Source organism: Pelobates fuscus, chromosome 5 (assembly GCF_036172605.1).
Source record: "Pelobates fuscus isolate aPelFus1 chromosome 5, aPelFus1.pri, whole genome shotgun sequence".
In the NCBI taxonomy this organism is placed as follows: domain Eukaryota; kingdom Metazoa; phylum Chordata; class Amphibia; order Anura; family Pelobatidae; genus Pelobates; species Pelobates fuscus.
Window position 1 is genome coordinate 194,629,866 of NC_086321.1, and position 23,607 is coordinate 194,653,472.

Consider the following 23,607-nt stretch of genomic DNA (forward strand, 5'->3'; position numbering starts at 1 on the left):
TGTAGAATGCCCATTTCCCACACCACAAATCCAGTGCATCTATAGAGATATCCCTCATTCGAAAGACCCATATGTTTGTGTAGTTGACAAGCAATGGGGGCACAATTGTGACCATTGGGGGGCGGCGGGATGGAATGCCGGGCCTGCCTGGGGTTACAAACCAAAAAGTGCCGTAGCTAAAGTAGATGATCATGGTAGATCTCTTCTCCAGAGAATGACTTTGAGAAAGCCTGGGGGGAGTACACCAATGAAATTAATCCTTAACATTGAGCATCCAAGCCCAACAGATGCAGACCAGTATGTGATGGGAATGTATTGGAAAAAGGGTTCCTACCAAAAATTAGGGCATTTCTACCTCAAAGATATGTGCAACTCTTCTGAGTGGCAAGGGGCCACCCATATGGTCCCTAACCCATTAAAACCTCATATCCAGACCTTTCAAGACATGATGGCCATTGCTAACCCCACCTTTGAAGATACCATGGCCGCTGAAACAGGTTTTAATGATGTAAACCTATGGTTAGAATGGATGAAATATAATGCTAATAAGCATAATAGAACTGCATGCTATGTGTGTGGCGGTGCCCGGCCTCACCTGGGTACCGTGCCTTTAATCCTACCAGTAGATATAGAAGAATGTGTTTTAAGCCTTTTTGCCTATCACTACAATTTTAACAGGTCCATATGTATTGCATGGACAAAAGAGTATCCTCTCCTAACCCAGGATGTCAAACCCCCAGATGGTATTACCGTGTATAAAGGTAATTACACTTGTTATGCTAATTACGATGGAATAGGTAAATTCTTGGGTAACTTCTCTAAGGGGTATTGTGCTACCTACAGAAATGTCTCTATGGACTTGTTGCAGTTTCACACCAGGTCATTAGGGGATATTTACTGGTTGTGTGGGGATTTACAGCTAAGATCCAGAATGGACAAGCAGTGGTGGGGGGAGTGTACTCTGGCTAAAGCTATTATGCCTATACATATCATCTCTGACACACACCTCGTCACTCATGGGTCCAAACACACTAAGGTTAAGCGTGACGCCCCAGTGAAAGGAAGTTTTGATCCTCACGTGTATATTGATGCCATTGGAGTGCCTAGGGGGGTGCCCAATGAGTTTAAAGCAAGGGATGAAGTTGCTGCAGGATTCGAATCAATTTTTACCATAGTTACCGCAAACAAGAATTTAAATTGGATAAATTACATTTATTATAATCAACAACGTTTTGTTAATTACACCAGAGACGCCCTCCAGGGGTTGGCCGAACAGCTGCAGGCCACATCCCAAATGGCTTTCCAGAATAGAATGGCCCTAGATATGATCTTAGCCGAAAAAGGAGGGGTTTGTAAAATTTTGCCCGACACCATGACATGTTGTACCTATATCCCAGAAAACACAGGCCCTAATGGTAAAGTTACATTAGCCATAGAGAAATTAAATGACCTGTCTGAAGAGTTAAAAAGGAATTCTGGGATAAAAGATCCCTGGGAAAGATGGTTTGGTTGGATGACAGGATGGCAAAAGGCTTTAATGCAGATTGGTATGGCTATACTAATTTTCCTTTTTATTTTTGCTCTTCTCTTTTGTTGTATCCTCCCATGTCTGAGAAAATCCCTCATGAAGACTGTTGACCAAGCGGCACCCACTTTCACCCATCTCGAAGTTGATGACCAAGATTTCCAAGACGTCAACTCACCCTGTCTGCCGCTGCAAACAATCCCTTTTGTTGATAAAGTGCAGGAATTCTAGGAAGGGACTAACTTAGGGACAGCATCTGTCAGTGAATGGTAAAGGCCCCGTGTGGAGAAGTGGTGGGTTAGCTGCCATGGGACACCCATGGGTGTGAAGTGTTCGAGAGCCATACTGACGGATGAGTTAGCCTATTAGGGTCAGCTCTAGGGACAGACTTGCACTTTGCATTAACGCCTAGCTAGCGGCCACGGGGTTTCTGTGCCTTTGGGTTAACACGTCTTCTGATACTAACAAATAAAGTTTTATCTCTTAGAATCTAACATTTCATAGGGGGGACTGATGTGGGATTATTAAAAATCTTTATTGTACTTGTATTGAATTATTGTACTAACTCCATTTTAACCTTATATTGTGACAATCCTCCATTTTGTCCTCCTAACCTGACTTCTTCAATCCTCCATTTTGTCCTCATGACTTAACTTGTTCATTTTAAAACTACCTTACGTGACTGAACTTCTCAACCCAATTAGTATAGTAGACAAAGACTGTGCTCCCTGCAAGGACAGGCACCAGGAGTTGCTGGCTACTCCTTAAACCTTGCTGGCTACTCCTTAAAACTTGTAAGATAGTATAGTTTGAAGGCCACGAGAACACAGTAGTAATGAAATGTTCTATTCATAAGAGACCTTGCACCTGGACATGAAGCCTGATACCATTGACCGTGTAAAATGACGCTCAAGACCCCCTTATCCCCACCCGTGTCCAGAATAATCCCACCTCTGGTGGGTGGGCACGGGACTAACCTCTTAATTTTTTGAACCAATAAGTAAGACACTAACCCCGACACTTAACAATTAATCCAATTGATGATGTTTATTTGCTGATATTCTAATAATCAATGATGACGCAAAATGCCTCTTAAAAGGGCCTGCGCGCCCGCTTTTTCTTCACTTGCCAATAAACTTTCTCGAAGTTATTTTAACCTGAACCTTGTGTGTCAGACTTAATTACTTCAGCGTATATATACGCAATTCAATTTTATTGATTTGGACAGGAACAGATAGACATTTAAACATTTTGGTTTACTTTTAAAAAGTACCATAACAGTTATCAATGTCTATCATGTAGGCAATAAACTCATTAAGATTAACCGGAAGGTCTCTAGCTGCGGTCTCATCTTGTATACTCTCAGCTAGACCTTCAGAGAAAGCAGCCACCAGACCACTATTGGTCCAATCAACTTCGGACGCCAGTGTTCTGAATTCAATGGTGTAATCGGCTACAGAGCGACTGCCTTGTTTTATTCTCATAAGGGCTTTGGCAGCGTTCTTCTCCCTGCCTTTAGGTTCAAACGTAGCCTTAAAAGCTGTGAGAAAGGCACTGTAATCACGGGCTACTGCGTCTCCACTTTCCCATAAGGGGTTAGCCCAGGTTAAGGCTTTTCCAGTTAATTGGTTCATCAGATAGCTTATTTTTGATCTATCTGTAGGGAATGAACCTGGGGAAGCCTCAAAGTGGTATTCAATTTGGTTTAAAAAACCTCTGAATTCTTTAGAATCACCTCCATAACGAGGGGGAGGTGAAAGGGTTATGGACGGTGGTTTATGTGGTACGGGAACCACTACAGGTGGCGGAACCACAGGTGGTACAGGAGGGACCTCTAAATAGGCAGTCCTCTGGAGCAAGGTCTGAAATGCCTGGGCAAATTGGTCTAACCTGTGGTCCATATCCTCCACCCTACTTTCACAGGCAATCATATGTTTGCATAGTTCTGCAGGATCCATAGCCCTGTCGTAATGTCACGGCTACTAGTGTGGTCCAGCACGCAGAAACTATGTAAACATATACAAAAATAAGGAAAGGAAAATAACAGGATAGAGCGTAAACCGGACCTTAGAATGGCCGGACTAATACGCTAGAGACAGAGAATGGTCAAAGGGAAAGCCGAGGTCAAGGAAGCCAGAAAATACTCAATACCGTTTAAACAAGCCAAGTCAGGGAAACCAGAGATCAGAATAACCAGGGAAAAGCCAAGATCAGGATACCAGGAAATCAGAAACACGAAAATAGCACTCTCAGGAAACGCACACCGTGGTATAAGTCCCGGGGGCGGGGCTAGCACTAGACGCGACCACGCGGTCGGCGCCATCTTGGATATGGGCGTGAAGCCCGGAAGACCTGGAGGAGCGGTTCCCAGCTCGCCGACGAGCAGGTAAGCTCGTGTTGTCGGCGCGGTCGTGCCGGTCGGGCACGCCCGTGAGACTCGGCGGGCCGGTGACCGCAACAGTGGTGGTGTCATTCTCTGTATTGGACTACTGATTTAGGCTACAAATTGGCATATTATTTATACCTGAATACCATCAAAGCCCCCAGCAAGTTGTTCGATGCCCAGAGAAGACCAAAGTGATACAATGTTATCTTGTGCTAAGGGAAAAAATAAGAGTGTGGTGCTACATAGGTAAGAGCCCAATTATCGAAAGGTTAGAAGGGGAAGAGTTTACTGTTGAAAATTCAGTGGTGCAGGGAAGCATGCTTAGTGTAGAGTATTTGGAAAACTGGACAAACAAGAACACTAAACACAACTAAACTTGATGCCAGCTCATCATGTCACACCATGACCCACCCAAGTCAAGTAGTTGTCCGGATGCGAAGATGCTTGTCAGTTAACTAGGAATGTTGCTAAGGGGGTCAAGACCCACCACCACCTCCACCAAGAACTATGCTGTGTACTCCAATGTGCTTCTGTCACAGGAGTCGTATCCCAACACGCAGGAAAGAGGAAACCCACAAAAGGTGGATCTGAAAGACGTATTACCGAGCCTTAGAATGGCCGGATTTAACGTATTAATACAACAAGAAACAGGGTGAAGATAAATCAAGGTCGGGATTACAGAAATACTCAAAGTCTAGACAAAGCCGAGTCAGGATAGCAGAAATCACTAGTCAAATATGAAGCCGGGGTCAGGATACCAGAAATCACGAGTCAAATACGAAGCCGGGGTCAGGCTGCTGCGCGGCCATTTAGTTTGCCCAGACCGCACAGCAGGGCTCGAGGGAGGTGAGTCCCCCTCAGTGTGCCGCACGGCCACATGGAGCGGTAGGACCGCATGGCAGGAGAGGGTCTGTGTGGCTCGTTGGAGGTAAGTAATGCCACAGCTTCTCACCTTGGATCTGCATGTGTCATCCAAAGTTAGAATGTAGGATCTCCAAGTCGAGAAAAAATTCTTGGTGAGGAGTTCTTTGTTAGTTAGCGTTGTCAGCCAATCCATCTTAAATAGAAAAAGGAGTTTGGACAAAAACAATTGTAGAGTAGGAGAACCCGGTTGATTACAGACCTGGAGAATGGCGTTGCAGTCAACTGCTGCTATAATGAGAAGGAATCGTTTGTTACCCATGAGTTGACCCGGTATGGGGTCCAAAAGCAAAAGTTCAGAGGTTAGTGGCAATGTGGGCATGTTTTGTTGGCAAGGTATTGTTTCACCTCAGTCCAAAATGTCTGTACTGAAGCACACTCCCACAGACAGTGATATAGGTCAGCTCTTGTGTGTGTACATTTGAAGCATGTCACGGATTCTCTCCTAGCCATTAAATTAGGTATATGGGGGGAATAGTAAGCATAGAGACCATAGGTAAAATGTGACCTTGAATATAATGTGCAATGAGTTTGTCTTCAGGACGAAAGTATGGAAAGTGAGATTTCTATTTCCCTATGAGCCTGCTCTAATCTGAAATGTATCGTATCAGCAAGTAAAGTTTGAAGATTGAGTAAGAAGCCGAGGTCGATGAGCACAACATGGTATATAGGGGATTTTCCCAGTTAGCAGCTGTAAAAGTTTGTGTGATAGTCTGGTAATAGTGGCGTATTTGAAAGAAGGCAAGCCATGGGAGTGGAAGGCCCGGGATACTCCCAGAGGTCTGAAAGTGTTAGGAATCTCTGGCCATCATAATCAATAAAAGACAGAAGAGCGAAGAGAGAGATCCCCTGTTTGGCCCATGCGGTGAACAGGCGTTGACTGCCAGGCGGAAAGTCAGGGTTCAAATTATACTCTGAGAATTACACACCCAGTATACAAGCACTGTGCCGGGAAAAGTGGCAGGAAAAAACAATTTCCTGCATAGGCAGACTCCACGCCATAAAATGACACTGCTCCCCTGCCTGTTGTTTCTGTTCCAGGCACTACCTGTCAAAGTAACCAAGCAAGATCTAACGCTATTACAAAGAACCATTGATAAGTTCATCTGGGCACAAAAACTTCACCGCATAGCCAGACAGGTACTGTACAGCCCAAAAACCAGGGGAGGACTGGGACTCCCAAATCTCTATTGTTACTATCTGGCGGCGCAACTTGCCCAGGTGGTAACTTGGCACTCCTGGTTGGGCTTCCATAGGTGGGTAGAACTAGAAACACGCCTGATGAGTACAGACTTGCCACAATTTTGGATCTGGGTGCCCAAGCAGGACAGACCACCCCTCCGCACCACATGCCCAGCAATACTCAACTCAATACGAATCTGGGATCTCACGGCCGACAAACATGCCCTAAAACATACACCATCACCGATGACCCCGTACCTACACAATGGAGCATTCGAGCCCGAGCTGAGCACACGAGACTTCCAGGGCATTGAGAGTACGGGGGTACAGAGATATGCCCATCTGTACGACAAGGGAACCTTTAAAACGTTCGAACACCTGAAAACCCTAGCACCCCTGACCACAAAAGACGTATTCAGATACATACAGCTTAAAGACTTTGCCAACAGCCCCGAGGTCAAAAGAGCAGCACAAGCCCAAATGATTTTTTTTTAACAACTGTGTAACGCAGAAGTTGAACAGAAGGGACTGATTACAATCATATACGCACAATTGAGTGCCCCAGACAAAAACACCAAAGACCCCAGATACATTGGCCAATGAGAGACGGACCTGGGAGGTGAGCTGGAGGGGTAGGACTGGGTAGACATATGGAAGGTGATGGCAAAGACATCGATCTGCATGCTACACCAGGAACAATCATATAAAATGTTGATGAGGTGGTACACCACACCAGTCCAACTGTATAGGATGGGAAAAACCACGACAGACACATGCTGGAAGGGGTGCGGGAATAAGGGCACTTTCGTACATATGTGGTGGGAGTGCCCCGTTATAGACGGATATTGGAAACGAGTTCAGACACTACTGACAAATGTCCTGGGACGACATGTAGACATGGACCCCTGGTCCGTCCTGCTGTCGAGGCCCATCAATGGCCTCCCCAGAAAAGAACAACAACTCTTCAATAAAATCACCCTAGCAGCCAGGCGGGCACTAGCCCAGGCGTGGCTGACACCCACAGTCCCCACAGAAAATGACATAATAATGAAGATCAAAGACACATACTTAATGGATAAACTCACAGCCCAAATCAGGAATACAGAAAAAACATTTCAAAAAATCTGGCAACCCTGGGAAGAGTACATGGACGACTGAGACCCGCAAAAACACACAGAGGCAGGGACTGGGGAGCAGACAGGGACGGGGCCCGCCGTGCGCCTCCCCAGCACATACCCTGTCAAGGGCAACACAGCGCTCATTTCCCCCCTTTTTTTTCTCCTGCCTACCCACTTTTTTTGAGAGTAGCAAGGTGAGAACCTGAAGGGGATATAGAAGTCTAGGGAAACTAATTAACTTATATAGATTAGCCCTACCTAGGACAACGGTCAGTTTGTGCCTGTGAGAAAACTTATTAAAGATATTTGTTAGGATAGGTGGGATATTTATTTGATGTAAGAGGGAAAGGATCTTTGGAATTTTGACTCCCAAATATTTTAGCGCCATTAGCACAAACTTTTAACTTTTAACTTACTTTTTTGCTCATACAAGCCGGCGGGCATGAAGAAGCTGAGAAATTTTCCTTTCAGAAGATTCAGAGTAGTGGAGACACTTCTCAAAGTTTTTCTTTTTAACTTGGACCACCTCCTCTACAGAGGAAGGGGACGACTGACTCCTGGAAAGAAGGCTCTCTTTTGGAGCCTTTTAACACTCTGGACACTGCCTCTAGGAGAGGGACCTATCAAATCTGTGGCAGACACAGAGATGGACTCCTCCAGAAGTGTTGCCATTTTAAATCTGAGGTGATTTAAAATGCATATTGGTCCTGATGAACTGATTGAGTAAGAAGTACTGTGCTGCACATGCGATCAGCATTTGTTTTTCGAAGAGGCAACAGTCGCTCCAGAAAGCTGCTGCATACCCAATAGCTGTTGTTAGGTGGTTATGCCTCCCAGATCTCATAAGTAGGATCTTAAATGCACTTAGAGCTGTGGTCAGTGCCACCGCTGTCCTGCCTTCTTCCCTGAGGTCATGACTTAATGGCAAGTCTGGGGTTTGGGGATCGTAGCCGTGGTACACAAGTGGGGACACTGGGAAAACATCTGCACTTTAGAATTGGGGAGGTAATTTAGGAATTTCGACATAGGTGTCAGATTCCTTAGAAATTACACTGGTTACAGGGCTATTCACCAAGATGGACCTCCTCCACTTCAGTTATTTTGGCCTAAAATATAAAAATAACTCTGAATTTACACTTTAGTGAATAACCTTGATAACTTTTCTTATCTAAAATATGTCATTTTCATTTAGCACCCTATTATGTATGGTATTATAGGGGTGCTTCCACTGTGTGTTTGCTGTGTGAGATAGAAAGTGTGTACACACGCCTTGACAGCATATAGAAGCCAATTCTAGTTAGTGGCAGCCAGCCACAATAAGAATTAAGGTGAATGGCAGCAATCGCCTCCTGAGTCATTAACACGTGCTCTCGGACCCCTCTACTGGCCGCCTGGTGTAAGCGCAGCCTGTGCACGGCCCCTGCCTTGTCTCCTCCCTGCTCTGGATCACTCCCTGAGTCAGACTGAGGGAGGGGGAGATTTCAAGCCATTCAATTACCCTCCAGCAGCCATCTTCACTTCCTTTTCCCATCACTCCCCTTCGTATATGTAAAAATCTCCCTGACCCACATCACTGCCACCGGTTCCGTGCAGTGAGTGAGTGAGTGAGGGCAGGCTCGGGGTTAGAGAGTGAGTGAGTGAGGGCAGGCTCGGGGTTAGAGAGTGAGTGCTGCATTCCTGCTCTGCCAATGCTGGCAGGGAGAGACCGGGACCAACTCTATCCCACTCACTGATATCCATCACCAGGCAGACCTGCATCCCCCCTCTGCTGCCCAGCCAAAGAGGGGGCACTGAGCTCCAGGACTGGGTGAGTACACTGATCCCTTAATACAGATACTATGTATTATTATCCCCCCCACTATTCACAGAGACCCCCCTCCCTCCATACTATGAATGAATCAGAGGAGGGTCCCTGTATGGCAATGGCTGACACAGGGACAGCTCAGTGATACCCTCCCCATTACTCTGATGGTCCTGTGATGCTGACCCTACATGTATTTCCTGGGCTTATTGCACTCTCCTTTTGGCACCAGCACTGATTACAGCCTGGGCTAATTGGCACCTGCCTATCTCTGGAATGTACTCTATTTGGCTACATTTACGTTCTCTGTGTAGTGTGATATTTATCTTCAATAGTGATTTCCAACACCTCATATTATGAGGCTATTTTCCATATGGTGTAATATCTGTCTAATATTCCAACCATCAATTAAATACATTTTATGCTGACATGAGGTAGATATTTAAAATAGCCATAGAATTCATGTTTTTGTGTATTCCCTGGCAGTGTCGATGGCGATGAAGTATATAAGGAGGCATTATATGCCCTGATTTAGGAACACACACTCATGACAGTTGTGTTATATTGGAGCAAATATTGTATATCCCTTTAATATTAGTGGGGTGGAAGATGGTAACAGCTGCAGTATGGCTATACCGAACAGGGAGCTGTGTATATGTTCAAATTCAGTTTACAATTATAACATTATTCTCCTGCTCATGTTACTATAATACAAGAAGCATTTGTTACTGAATCCCATGCCATTGTACCAATTTCCTGGATTTAACTGTGTTTTATATTTTAAATTGATTCTACACGGTTGTGTGCTGTGTTCTGTACCTGCTAAGTGGTTATCAGAAGCGGGTGTGAAATCATATGGCTGCTTATCAGTTTGTCACAAGGCCAATTTTCAAGGTATAGTTTCAGTCTGGCAAATGAGATATGACACTTTACCATAATATCCTTCAAAACTTCATGACAGACTGTTGAACACTGTGTGGCATATTTTAAAGGAAATTACAGGGTGAATGTAACACTGTTTTTATGCATTATAGTGATAATTCTCTGAATGGAAGGAACTCAGTATAACTAGGATTGCCCCTATTTTTTATTTTTTTAATTCTTTTTTTGAACCAGGTCCCCGGCCGTTGTTCTTATTCCACTGATGCTATCCAGCCACAAAATAGATTTAAACTTTCAACTTATTCTGTGCTGCATAGAAACAGAATGGCGCACGCATGCTGAATAGAACCACTAGCGACACCTCATTTATTAAAACTAAGAAAATGAATGAAAATGGCTTGAGTAAAGTGATCGCCCAAAGCATCCATTCACTAATGAGATTTTTTCATACAGCTGCATTAGAGTGTACCTAAACTGTCTAACACCCTACGTATCTTAACGCTTCCTTTTTAAATGTGGGAGACAAAATTATAGTCATGGTGACATTATTTTAAAATGTAACCTGTATTATGCAAAATAATCATAATTAGATGCATGGCTGGGCATTAGGTGCATGGAGTGTGCCTTTAATATAAATACTGGTTACCCACCTGTGCACAGCAACCTTACCCCTATGTTTCCAGCCCTTTGCCATTTTTGTCAGTTTGACATTTTAATAAAGCTGATATGCTTTAAATGTGGGACCGCATTGTTCCTGGTGTGTGCTACACTGTGTTCACTCCAGAGTCATTTCAAGTTTCACTTTTCCTAGAGCTGCACTTATTACCAGCCCTGCAGTGTACATGGGATTTGACATCTCTGAGGAGAAAAGCGCCAAAGGAATGTTGTAGGGGTCCTAATAGCTTGATGCATATTACATTTTATTATACAATAATTGATCTGAGCTAAATATATATATATATATATATATATATATATATGATAAAAACATTTTACCTTAACCATAGATTTGCTTCCTGGTTTCATCTTTCCAAGGGTGAGAAAATGGCAATAAATATATTCTTTTGACACAGTCTCTCTATTCTCAGCTTCAAATAACCATATTTAGCACCTGTTTGGGTCTTGCATGTGCCGTGCACCCACATCCTTGAATTTTTATTTGTTGAAATAGCTGAATTTAATGTTTGCATTAGTGTATGAATACCTTGACTTTGATCTCCCCCTAAAGCATGTTTGGCCTGCTGATTACTTACTAGCTCCAGCCTTTAAATTACACCTGTCACAAAAAACTGGCATGGTTACAGGTTTACAGAGGATATGATGTATTTATTGTGCTAGCCAAGCTGTGATGTTTTAGTTTAAGATTTATAAATATGTCTCTGCAGAGTAGATGTGTAAAGAAAATAGGTGGCACTTTAAATGAGATACCAAGAACTGCATTGCAGGAGCTTACAGGAAGCAACATTCTGGCATCTATACAATTTAATGTATACATTTGCAAGTGATTTTATTAATGCCAGAATCCAGAATGCACATAATAGAACCTAGTGGAGCTAACGTTTTACTGTTTAATTTTTACAAACTGCAAAGTATCAAAGCAGCTACTTTTCATCCCTCTATCTAGAGACAATTGCATCTACAACTTACAACTCTGGCAACGGTACCTCTCATACATAGTTTACGTAGTGATTATCATAGTTCTTTCTTTAGAACAAATATATTCTGTTTATAATGTACATTTAGTTAAAGTGTTACGCCAACCAAAAAACAGTCCTTTTATGAATTTGCTGTGCTGGTTAGCTCCCATCCCTCCCCCAAATGTAAGAAAAAAATAAAGCTAAACTTGAGCTCTGTTCCACTCAGACTGCTACTGGTGCTGCCTATTTAAGTGCATCTTTATGAGGAGATGCTGATTGGCGCAGCATGGCATTTTGCCACGCATGCATAATAGCCTCCCAATGTTTTCATATGGGAAAGCATTGGATTGGCTGAGATCATAAAGATTGATAATCTCAGCCATGGACACCAGACCAGCACGTTGGAGAAAAGGTAACTAAAATACCTTTTTACTCCATTCTGTAGGGGGTTGGGTAAGTAAACGGGTACCCAGCACTACAGTGTTAGGAATACATGTTTGTATTCTTAACACTATGGTAATCCTTTAACTCTTGTTATGCTCTGGCTAAGGACACCCCACTGACGTGGGTTTAAACTCTGTTTGTGTATTGTTTCATTGTGCAACACTGCACATACTGGCTCAAGGCACCATGAACACCTCAAATCACTGACATGGTCATGGTGCTTGGTGACCTGTCAATGGAGCAAAATTTACAGGTAAATTAGGAAAACAGTAAGCAAAAAAAAAAAAAAAGATCACCGGCCCGGTTTTACAAAACTTACAATCAGGAGGTTGTGTAAAAACTGCCACTTAATAGAAAAGGGAATGATTAGTACTTGTGTACCTTATTCTCTTGTATATCCTTTCATGAATCGGGATACATACATATTCAATAAACTCCTGCTTTGCCAGGGTGTGTGTTTATCTCTCAGAAATTCTTGAGATAGCCAGGATTGGTTGAGAGACCTCAGCCATTTCCTGATCTCTGCAGGCCAGGCATCAGTCTAAAAATAGCAGAATACGGGTGTTTTCTGCAAAAAGGGAATTTCAGGAGAACTTGTGGTTATATAAATGCATTGAAAATAAATCTTCCACCCTGCAGAGTCCCTTTAAATGTCTTGACATATATGGAGTGTTATTTAAAACCCCTCCTTGTAGTTGAAAGGTACATGTTAAAGTCCATCGGTTAATTTAATCTGCCTCATGTTATCAACATGGGAGAGGTAATATATGCGTTATACTTTTTCATTTGTGAGAAATACACTTATGTACATTTTTGGAAGTAACTGTTTCTTTGTTTTTTGTTTAGTTTTTTCCCCCTCAATCTGTGTTTATTGATTTTTAGCTAATTTAAAGCCAGGTAACTATTGATTTGCCATCATCTAATAATGCTTGTACATAACTACATAAGATTTAGAAGAATTGGGAATCTTAATTTGTCAGTCTTGGTATTGCTGAGTACATTTACAAGTGGTTTATCTAGTGCAGGGAAGGCGAACCTATGGCACGCGTGCCACAGGTGGCACGCCAGGCCCTTTCTGTGGGCACGCGGCCATAGGTTTGCCATCACTGCAGAGTAGGCACCTGCCTGCCCGAAACGGCAGGTGCCTACTCTGCTTCCGGTTCGGGAGGCAGGGGAGGGATCTTTGAAGCAGCTCCCCTGTCCTCCCGCGAGCAAGCTGTGTGGAGCGGAGCGTTGTCGCGCGTTACCATGGCAACACTCCACACAGCATCGCGCGGGAGGACAGGGGAGCTGCTTCAAAGATCCCTCCACTGCCTCCCGATCCGGAAGCAGTGCTTGCCACCACCGGACCACCAGGGATGACTGTGTGTCCCCCCTCCTTCATTAAAGGTAAGAAAGGGGTATTTAACATACTTTTTTTTTTTTTAAACGTTTACCCCCCAGCAGTACCCCTACCCCCCCCACACGCAGTACCCCTACCCCCACACACGCAGTACCCCTACCCCCCACACACGCAGTACCCCTACCCCCCACACACGCAGTACCCCTACCCCCCACACACGCAGTACCCCTACCCCCCACACACGCAGTACCCCTACCCCCCACACACGCAGTACCCATACCCCCCACACACGCAGTACCCATACCCCCCACACACACAGCACCCCTACCCCCAGCAGTACCCCTATCCCCACACACAGCACCCCTACCCCCACACACAGCACCCCTACCCCCACACACAGCACACCTACCCCCACACACAGCACCCCTACCCCCACACACAGCACCCCTACCCCCACACACAGCACCCCTACCCCCACACACAGCACCCCTACCCCCACACACAGCACCCCTACCCCCACACACAGCACCCCTACCCCCACACACAGCACCCCTACCCCCACACACAGCACCCCTACCCCCCCCACACAGCACCCCTACCCCCCCCACACAGCACCCCTACCCCCCCACACAGCACCCCTACCCCCCCCACACAGCACCCCTACCCCCCCCACACAGCACCCCTACCCCCCCCACACAGCACCCCTACCCCCCCACACAGCACCCCTACCCCCCCACACAGCACCCCTACCCCCCCCACACAGCACCCCTACCCCCCCCACACAGCACCCCTACCCCCCCCACACAGCACCCCTACCCCCCCACACAGCACCCCTACCCCCCCACACAGCACCCCTACCCCCCCCCACACAGCACCCCTACCCCCCCCACACAGCACCCCTACCCCCCCACACAGCACCCCTACCCCCCCCACACAGCACCCCTACCCCCCCCACACAGCACCCCTACCCCCCCCACACAGCACCCCTACCCCCCACACAGCACCCCTACCCCCCCCCCCCCCCACACAGCACCCCTACCCCCCCACACAGCACCCCTACCCCCCCACACAGCACCCCTACCCCCCCCACACAGCACCCCTACCCCCCCCACACAGCACCCCTACCCCCCACACAGCACCCCTACCCCCCCCCCCCACACAGCACCCCTACCCCCCCCACACAGCACCCCTACCCCCCCCACACAGCACCCCTACCCCCTCACACACAGCACCCCTACCCCCTCACACACAGCACCCCTACCCCCCCACACACAGCACCCCTACCCCCCCCACACACAGCACCCCTACCCCCCCCCACACACAGCACCCCTACCCCCCCACACACAGCACCCCTACCCCCCCCACACACAGCACCCCTACCCCCCCCCCCCCCCACACACAGCACCCCTACCCCCCCCACACACAGCACCCCTACCCCCCCCACACACAGCACCCCTACCCCCCCCACACAGCACCCATACCCCCCCACACACAGCACCCCTACCCCCCCACACACAGCACCCCTACCCCCCCACACACAGCACCCCTACCCCCCCACACACAGCACCCCTACCCCCCCACACACAGCACCCCTACCCCCCCACACACAGCACCCCTACCCCCCCACACACAGCACCCCTACCCCCCCACACACAGCACCCCTACCCCCCCACACACAGCACCCCTACCCCCCCACACACAGCACCCCTACCCCCCACACACAGCACCCCTACCCCCCACACACAGCACCCCTACCCCCCACACACAGCACCCCTACCCCCCACACACAGCACCCCTACCCCCCACACACAGCACCCCTACCCCCCCACACACAGCACCCCTACCCCCCCACACACAGCACCCCTACCCCCCCACACACAGCACCCCTACCCCCCCACACACAGCACCCCTACCCCCCCACACACAGCACCCCTACCCCCCCACACACAGCACCCCTACCCCCCCACACACAGCACCCCTACCCCCCCACACACAGCACCCCTACCCCCCACACACAGCACCCCTACCCCCCACACACAGCACCCCTACCCCCCACACACAGCACCCCTACCCCCCCACACACAGCACCCTTACCCCCCCACACACAGCACCCCTACCCCCCCACACACAGCACCCCTACCCCCCCACACACAGCACCCCTACCCCCCCACACACAGCACCCCTACCCCCCCACACACAGCACCCCTACCCCCCCACACACAGCACCCCTACCCCCCCACACACAGCACCCCTACCCCCCCACACACAGCACCCCTACCCCCCCACACACAGCACCCCTACCCCCCCACACACAGCACCCCTACCCCCCCACACACAGCACCCCTACCCCCACACACAGCACCCCTACCCCCCCCCACACAGCACCCCTACCCCCCCACACACTCCACCCCTACCCCCCCACACACTCCACCCCTACCCCCCCACACACTCCACCCCTACCCCCCCACACACACCACCCCTACCCCCCCCACACACACCACCCCTACCCCCCCACACACACCACCCCTACCCCCCCACACACACCACCCCTACCCCCCCACACACACCACCCCTACCCCCCCCACACACACCACCCCTACCCCCCCCACACACACCACCCCTACCCCCACACACACCACCCCTACCCCCCCCCACACACACCACCCCTACCCCCCCACACACACACCACCCCCACACACACAGCACCCCTCCTCTCCCCAGCACCCCCCCCCCACACACACACACACAGCACCCCTCACACAAACACATACACTACACCCCTCAATGCAGTATGTGTGTGTATTCAGCAGTCTGTGTGTGTTTGTATTCAGCAGTCTGTGTGTGTGTTTGTATTCAGCAGTCTGTGTGTGTGTTTGTATTCAGCAGTCTGTGTGTGTGTTTGTATTCAGCAGTCTGTGTGTGTGTTTGTATTCAGCAGTCTGTGTGTGTGTGTATTCAGCAGTCTGTGTGTGTGTGTGTGTGTATTCAGCAGTCTGTGTGTGTGTGTGTATTCAGCAGTCTGTGTGTGTGTGTGTGTATTCAGCAGTCTGTGTGTGTGTGTGTATTCAGCAGTCTTGTGTGTGTGTGTGTATTCAGCAGTCTGTGTGTGTGTGTGTATTCAGCAGTCTGTGTGTGTGTGTGTGTATTCAGCAGTCTGTGTGCGTGTGTGTATTCAGCAGTCTGTGTGCGTGTGTGTATTCAGCAGTCTGTGTGCGTGTGTGTATTCAGCAGTCTGTGTGTGTGTGTGTGTATTCAGCAGTCTGTGTGTGTGTGTGTGTATTCAGCAGTCTGTGTGCGTGTGTGTATTCAGCAGTCTGTGTGCGTGTGTGTATTCAGCAGTCTGTGTGCGTGTGTGTATTCAGCAGTCTGTGTGCGTGTGTGTATTCAGCAGTCTGTGTGCGTGTGTGTATTCAGCAGTCTGTGTGCGTGTGTGTATTCAGCAGTCTGTGTGCGTGTGTGTATTCAGCAGTCTGTGTGCGTGTGTGTATTCAGCAGTCTGTGTGCGTGTGTGTATTCAGCAGTCTGTGTGCGTGTGTGTATTCAGCAGTCTGTGTGCGTGTGTGTATTCAGCAGTCTGTGTGCGTGTGAATTTTGTATCATTGAACTCTCTGTTGTTGTGTTCTTTTAAAACAAAAGTTGTTAATTAGTTCGGACAACAGTACAAGTTGTTTTTTCTAATCTTAAACCTCAATATTCAGGTTTAATTGCCGTGTTGGCACTTTAAGGAAAAAAAATGGGCATGTATTTCCATTTCGGCACTCGGGCTCAAAAGGGTTCGCCATCACTGATCTAGTGTGTTGATTTTGTGCACTGCATATGCATAGTATCTTCTATGAAATCATGGTTAATGTTATCTTTTGCCACTCAGTCGATTTGTTCCCATGAGTCAGGTAATAGAAACTTTTACATGTTTCAAGTTTCATTAGGCCACAATGACATTACAATGTGTCATACATACAAAGAGTTATGGTACTGGTTTATCACTTGGTGTGTCTTGTGTCATTATTTTATAACTGTTGTCTGCAATAAGCACATACAATAGATAGTACTAACCTAATTTATTTTCTTCCAATTTATTGGAAAGTGTTAATTTAAAATGTTTACTAACCAACCTGAGATTTCTACATTTTAGGCCAAATTAGTAAAAGTGGCGAAATTAGATTTTTCAGCTCATCTATGCTGGCCTAGCATTCTCAATTCCCAGTTTAATATAGAGCCTTACTGTCTGTGTTAGTGTGTTGCTAGTTGCGACGTAGGTAAATTAAAAGTTCGAACAGGAAGATGTGTAATTTTATCATAAGGTGTTGTACTTTGTGTGTATTATGGGCATTAATTCCAAGTAGGATCAAAATATTTCACATTTGTAAGTAAATTTTGAAAGTGCACATGGCTAACTTTTTCGAAGTAGGTAAGTGCTGGTCTCAAAGCTTTGTCACAATCAGCTAGAGGCTAGCCCTAATGTGCCATTCTGTGAAGATGTTACTTTTGGTTTTACTTTACCCTGTATCCTCTAGCAAATTTTACAGCCTTCTTAAATTGAATATCATTACATTGGCTCAAGTGATCTGCACTCTGCTGGAGTTCTTAAAAGGCATGTTGAACAATAAATTTAAACCGTCACTGCCTGCCCATATAAGCATAGTTTGCCTAAGCAAACTTGTAATTTATTCTATTCAAATTTATATATTGTGTTAAGTCTCCCGGCTTTGATTTTCTAGCTTACATAATCAGTGATCATATTTGTTTATGTGTGTGCTGCATGTTTAGTGTAGATCTACACTGTTTTTAGTTCTATGTAATATTTTGTTTTGAATATATTTTTGTTTCACAATATAAGTGCACATTGCGAACTGGTTCATATTAAGGCAAGTGGTTGCCCACGCAGGGGCTAAAGCGGTTACATCCCCAAGGTGAACAGTTGCCTACGTAGAGGCTTAATTGTCAGCATATAAGGAGAATTGCAGAACATCGTACTTAACGGCACAATAATGAAAGGCAGTTAAATAATAGTAGCTGCATTGGTGTGTACAACAGAAAGGCATATACGTGCGACAAAGATAATGTAGCAAGAGAACATCATAGTAAAACATTGTGCTGAACGGCATAATAATGAAAGGCAGGTAAATAATAGGTAGCTCTACGGTTGCACGATAAGTTGGCTGTGCGATGGTAGCACAAAGCAAAACATGTTCCTATTTAAACATGTCAATATACAGCCTAGATCGGCCTCAGCAAGCACAGCCTCTAATAACATCATAGTATAACATCGTACTTAACGGCACAATAATGAAAGGCAGGTAAATAGTAGGTAGCTCTACGGTTGCACAGTAAGTTGGCTGGTCGATGGTAGCACAAAGCAAAACATGCTCCTATTTAAACAGGTCAATATAACTCCGAATCCTGTAGTGTCAAACACCAACAGCCTAGTTTAGTGATACAATATTAAAATGAAAATTAATATTAAAATTTAAAGTTATCAATTAAATGAAAAGATAGATGTCCGGACTCTCCATGGAGTCAGGAATAGGGTGAAGGGATGAAGTGGAGGCCCTCGTGTGAGCTGCGGAGTCTATTTGTTTCCGGGCTCCCTTGGGTCTGGTTCGATGCACGTATCTCCGGGCGTTTTATCACGCCAAAGTAAAAGTGGGGTAGGTTGAACAAGGCTAATGTTTGATCGTTATGTATAGTCGACTTACTCCTTAGTGTGTACGTCAATTGCTGGTAGCTAGGTAAGAGAACAGGAATCTATATGTACCAATAAGAAGGTAATCTACACTGGACATAAACTTTACTTTACTGTGCAATCAAGCTATGTCCATCTAAGCCTATGATTGTGCCGTCGGTACAGTGAAACTTATGCATTAGAAAGCCTGCAGGTATAGCGCTTTATCCCCTGTGGGCTGCACCTGAACAATTAAAGTGATGCTATCGGTCTGTGGCGTATGATGTGAATATGCTTGCTACATGCAATATAGGTGAAGGTGTGTGTATACATTATTAAGCCGTAGCTTACGTTGCGCATTCGTTTGTGAACTGAAAGCTGAATTAATGCGCTTTTATGTTAAATAATAAAATGGGTTAAAGGAAAAAAAGCAAAAGTTTTCATAATGCTTGCTGCCGTTCTGAGAGAGGTTATTTATGCAGTGTAGACTGTAGCTCTAGGTACTGCAGCATAAACAGCGTTTCCACACTTAGTACAGTATAGTAAGTAGGCATCATAAGGCTGTGATAGGTCATGGCCGTTTGTCTCTCAATTGCGTCTAATGAATTATGGCATAGGCCTGCAACAACAATGAATGCATGGGAAATAAGTCAGTTACATGGGTTATAACATTATGAGAGCTAAGCTAGAAGTTATATGCAATGTAAGTGAAGGAATGCATTAACATGCGATTGCAATTTCAAAGGAGATATTCATGACATAGTGTGCAATCTGATGTAGACAGTGGTTAGTTAAATAATGCAGGTAATTAAGGCAAATAAGGTATTTATAACCCGAACCGAGGGTGCAAACACATTACAATGCATGTGCTAACTGTGATGAGAGAACGTGAGTCACTTCGTGGGGAGTAGGAACATGCTGCGCTGTGTCGTTGCACAAAATAAGTTGAGGAGAGCAGTGATTGCATTGTAAGAGAGTTGCCTCCATGATCGCTCCCATAAGCCTCAGAGCATGCCTGTCCTCCGTCAGTCCTCCCTGGGTCCGACCCATCCCACTGGTTTAGCGTTCTGTGGCGCCGTGGGCACTCAAAGTCCAGATCTGTCCCCCGGACCCCCCCACCAAGAGTCCAGGTTCCGGCCATCTCCTGCACCTCCCCAGCACCACTTCAGCCTCTGTGAAGCATTTAGGCCATGTCTCACCTGGTGCCGGCCACATACTTAGGACAGGGGCACCTCCATCACGGACACCGGTACACCGGAAAGGTCTGTGCATTGCCGTCCCACAGGGCTCTCAGCGGCAGGGACAATCTCCCCTGGGTCCCCCTCAAAACCCAAAGGCAGGGACTGGTACTTCTCCAGGGGGCAGGCCGTCCAGGGTGTCCCTCTGCAGGGCAGCAGCTGTTGGGGCCACCGGAGCAATGCGAGGAAGCCGCTCTATGAAGGTGAGGCTCCCCTTACATGCTGGCATTGCAATACATTGTGTAGCTGTTCCATTTACAGGGTGGGAGGCCGCCGGCACTCCCGACCCCTTCTGAACCCCTTGGGTGTTGTCGAAGCAGGGACTCATGGGCTGGGATAACCCCCACCGGCCCAGGGGGGGGGGGAGCGGGGCCGGGTCCCCCCCTCGACATGTGCACCCGGCAGTGCCATCTCCAGTGCGTCTGCTTCGCGGTTAGCATTTGCCTGTGTCTCGTCAGACCTCCGTCCTGCGGGCCTCCACAGCTAGGCCCGGGTGCATGTCTCACCGCGGTGTCTGCAACGGGCCGCGATCCTCCAGATACCGGCTGTGCCCGACATCCGGCGGGTTCCTCCTCGCACCCCTCTTGTTTTATCAGGCTCTGTCGGGCACTGGGGGTATGAAAAATGCCTTTTTTAGCGTCACGATGCAGGAGCTAGCGAAGATGGCTGCCGCTCCGCTTGGCGGCCCAGCCCCGCCCCCTATGTAATATTTTGCTGCTGCCCACTCAATCTAGATTTTTAAGCTACAGGCATGCACGAACTTGACAGGATTTGTATATCCCATCTTTCCCATGAGTCTTCAGAGCGAATAGTGCTAGTTTGTTTGGGGGTAAATAGAAGTACACACAGTAACACATCCCCTATGTGACATCATTCATGCTGCAAGATTGAAAACGGTGGCATGCAGCTATAAAACAAGTTTAGTGCTTAGTAATATTGCAATTTAAAGTCTCAATTATGGATGACTTTAACAGTCCCCAAACAGTAGGAATGTATAAGGTTTTAGAATCCATTTTAGCCCCACTACTCATTTACATCACTCCTCATTGTGATACCACATACAGTGACTATTTGACATAAAGTATCCAACACGGCTGCTGAGCCAGACAAAGAGAAATTTTCACAACCAAATAATATATATAATTTAAAAAAATATCACAACAAAAACAAAGAGCACCGTGTGAGTCTAAACAGTACAAAATATTATCAACAAGAGTTAACCTTAATACCTATAAGAATAAAAATATCATTAATTATTCTTCAATGTAATAAACTTTTAAAACAGAGAAGTAAAAAATTTGATGACCGTTGTCCTTTAAAGTAGGGAGAGCCCCGGAACGAGTCAAATGGTTTAACAAACCATATAGAAGCGTTGCTCAAAGACTCCATGCATTATAACTACTAATACGCTGTAGTAGATTTGGTGCTATGGCAGTTTGATATTTTAATTTTTTAATTAAGTCTTCTTTATGAATGGGAGTCATAGAAAAACTAAACAATGCAAGTTTGCTTTTCTAGTAGATGATTATACTCCTTAGCACTTAGTCATAACAGGAAATGAATAGTGGCCAGATGATCAGGAAATGGCTTCCTATGCAGTAACAAGTATGGTGCTGCATTCTTAACATATATTTTAATTAATAATCTGTTTGCAGTTACACAAAGTCTAAACGTCACAGCATGGTTTTTGCTATGGTAGTTTGTGTGAATCCATGTAATGAGTATGTCATAGTTATATTAAATACATTAGCTTGACTTGGTTTGAAGCACATTAATACAAGTGTAGGATGATGAACGCTGCTTGTTCGTCATTGCAACCATGGTATCCTTATTTCATATTACTAACAAGAAGTTGAAGGGGGAACACAACCATTATCTCTGCAGCTTTCCTCCGTGCAGAGCAACAAAAGTAGCTCATTATACCTCTACTGTTTGAGGCGAAATCTCTCACGTCATTGGAAGTTGTTCAGTCATCTAACAATCCTCCTGTTATGTTTTTTTTATTATTTTTTTATTTTTTTAAATTATTTCAGTTTTCATTTCCTCATGCCCTTTGTATCTTGATGTTTACATTTCCCTCTTACCATTTTGCTTTATTTATATTATCATTATATAATATAATATAATATATTATAATTTCTTCTTTGAGCTTGTCTCAGTATGTGTGTTTAGCCGTTACATCTGCTGTTTGCCTTTTTGATGTACAGAAGTAGTGATGGATTGCAGGGAAATTTGATTGGCTGGAACAGAATCTTGCTTAAAGGAACAATATAGACATCCAGACCACTTCATCTCAGTGAAGTGTGTTATTGGTGCCATGTTCCTCAATTTGTAACGCTGGAGCTGAAAACATTGCCATTCAGCAATTCATATGGACAGCCCCTAGAGGCACTAATGCCAAAATAGCAGAATAAAAATCCACTAATTCAATCAGATGGACTCACGGTCTCATCCCTGAATTGAGGAGTTGGATACAAAGGTTGTGTGTACTGACTCCACTGTCCTGCCTACTGGTCAGTGGCTACACTTTTTTATGTTTAATATTGTTTAAACAAATTCACCGTTTCTTCTGTCTCTGAAAAAAAATATATATAGAGTAGAAAGAATCTGTTTTACTATATAGTGGTTTGTGTGATTGTGTATGTAAGGAACGTTACGGGTAGAACACCTGGTCAAACGGTAAAATAGTTCCAAAATTTGTGGGAGACTAAAGAAACTGATATCACTAATAAATGGTGTCTTCTGTAAATGATGTGAATTATATGATTACCAAGAAAGAGGGTAAAGAGTACAACGTGCAAAGTAGTGTGTCTAGATCAAAACGGAAAATGACTTCATTCTCAAAACAAAGGACATGCAACCTAACATGTTGAAATACAGTAAGTGAAGAAGTTTTAACACAACATTTATTAAGAAGCAAATATCAAAGTTTCAATAATTACATCTGGTGTGGCTATGAAATCTATCAAACATCTTTTCTCTATTACATGTCTCTCAAAGTCGAAGTCTATTGTTAATTTTTTTTTTTTATATAAAACCATTTTGGTAGAATGAAAGCTAATTTAGAAAATCTGAGGTCATATATTTTATTTGTTTCCTTTTTTTACCGTAGCCTATGTAAAATATATAATATTGTATAGATTTTAATTTTAGGCGTATGAGACTTGGTATTGCAGCCTGAAGAAAAACAGTGCATATTACCAGGACTTAGAGTGTATATAATAATAAATATATGACAAAAAGAATAGTGAGTCTTTCACTCAGTCCTAAAGTAATAAACAAAATGACTTACACCAAGGTGCTGCTCTGTGCTGGGTATATGAAATAAAACAAAGATGAGGGCACTCAATGGATTTCCAAATCAAAAAAGTGTATTCAAAATGTTGCCAAAAGTGGATCAACGTTTCGACTAAACAGGTCTTTATCAAGATTCATCTTGATAAATTGGTTGACAGTGTGGATCAACGTT

General features: G+C 45.6%; 1 protein-coding gene and 1 long non-coding RNA gene across 2 annotated transcripts in view; one reads left to right on the forward strand and one right to left on the reverse strand.

Moving 5' to 3' along the window:
* LOC134611259 (uncharacterized) overlaps window positions 1–23,607 on the reverse strand; it is a 1,028,750-nt gene that overhangs the window by 355,636 nt on the left and 649,507 nt on the right. The gene's annotated exons all lie outside the window — the stretch shown is intronic.
* CDC42SE2 (CDC42 small effector 2) overlaps window positions 8,583–23,607 on the forward strand; it is a 98,022-nt gene continuing 82,997 nt past the window's right edge. The window contains exon 1 of the mRNA XM_063454930.1: window positions 8,583–8,939. The gene's annotated coding sequence lies outside the window, so the exon portion shown is untranslated. The remainder of the gene's footprint in view (window positions 8,940–23,607) is intronic.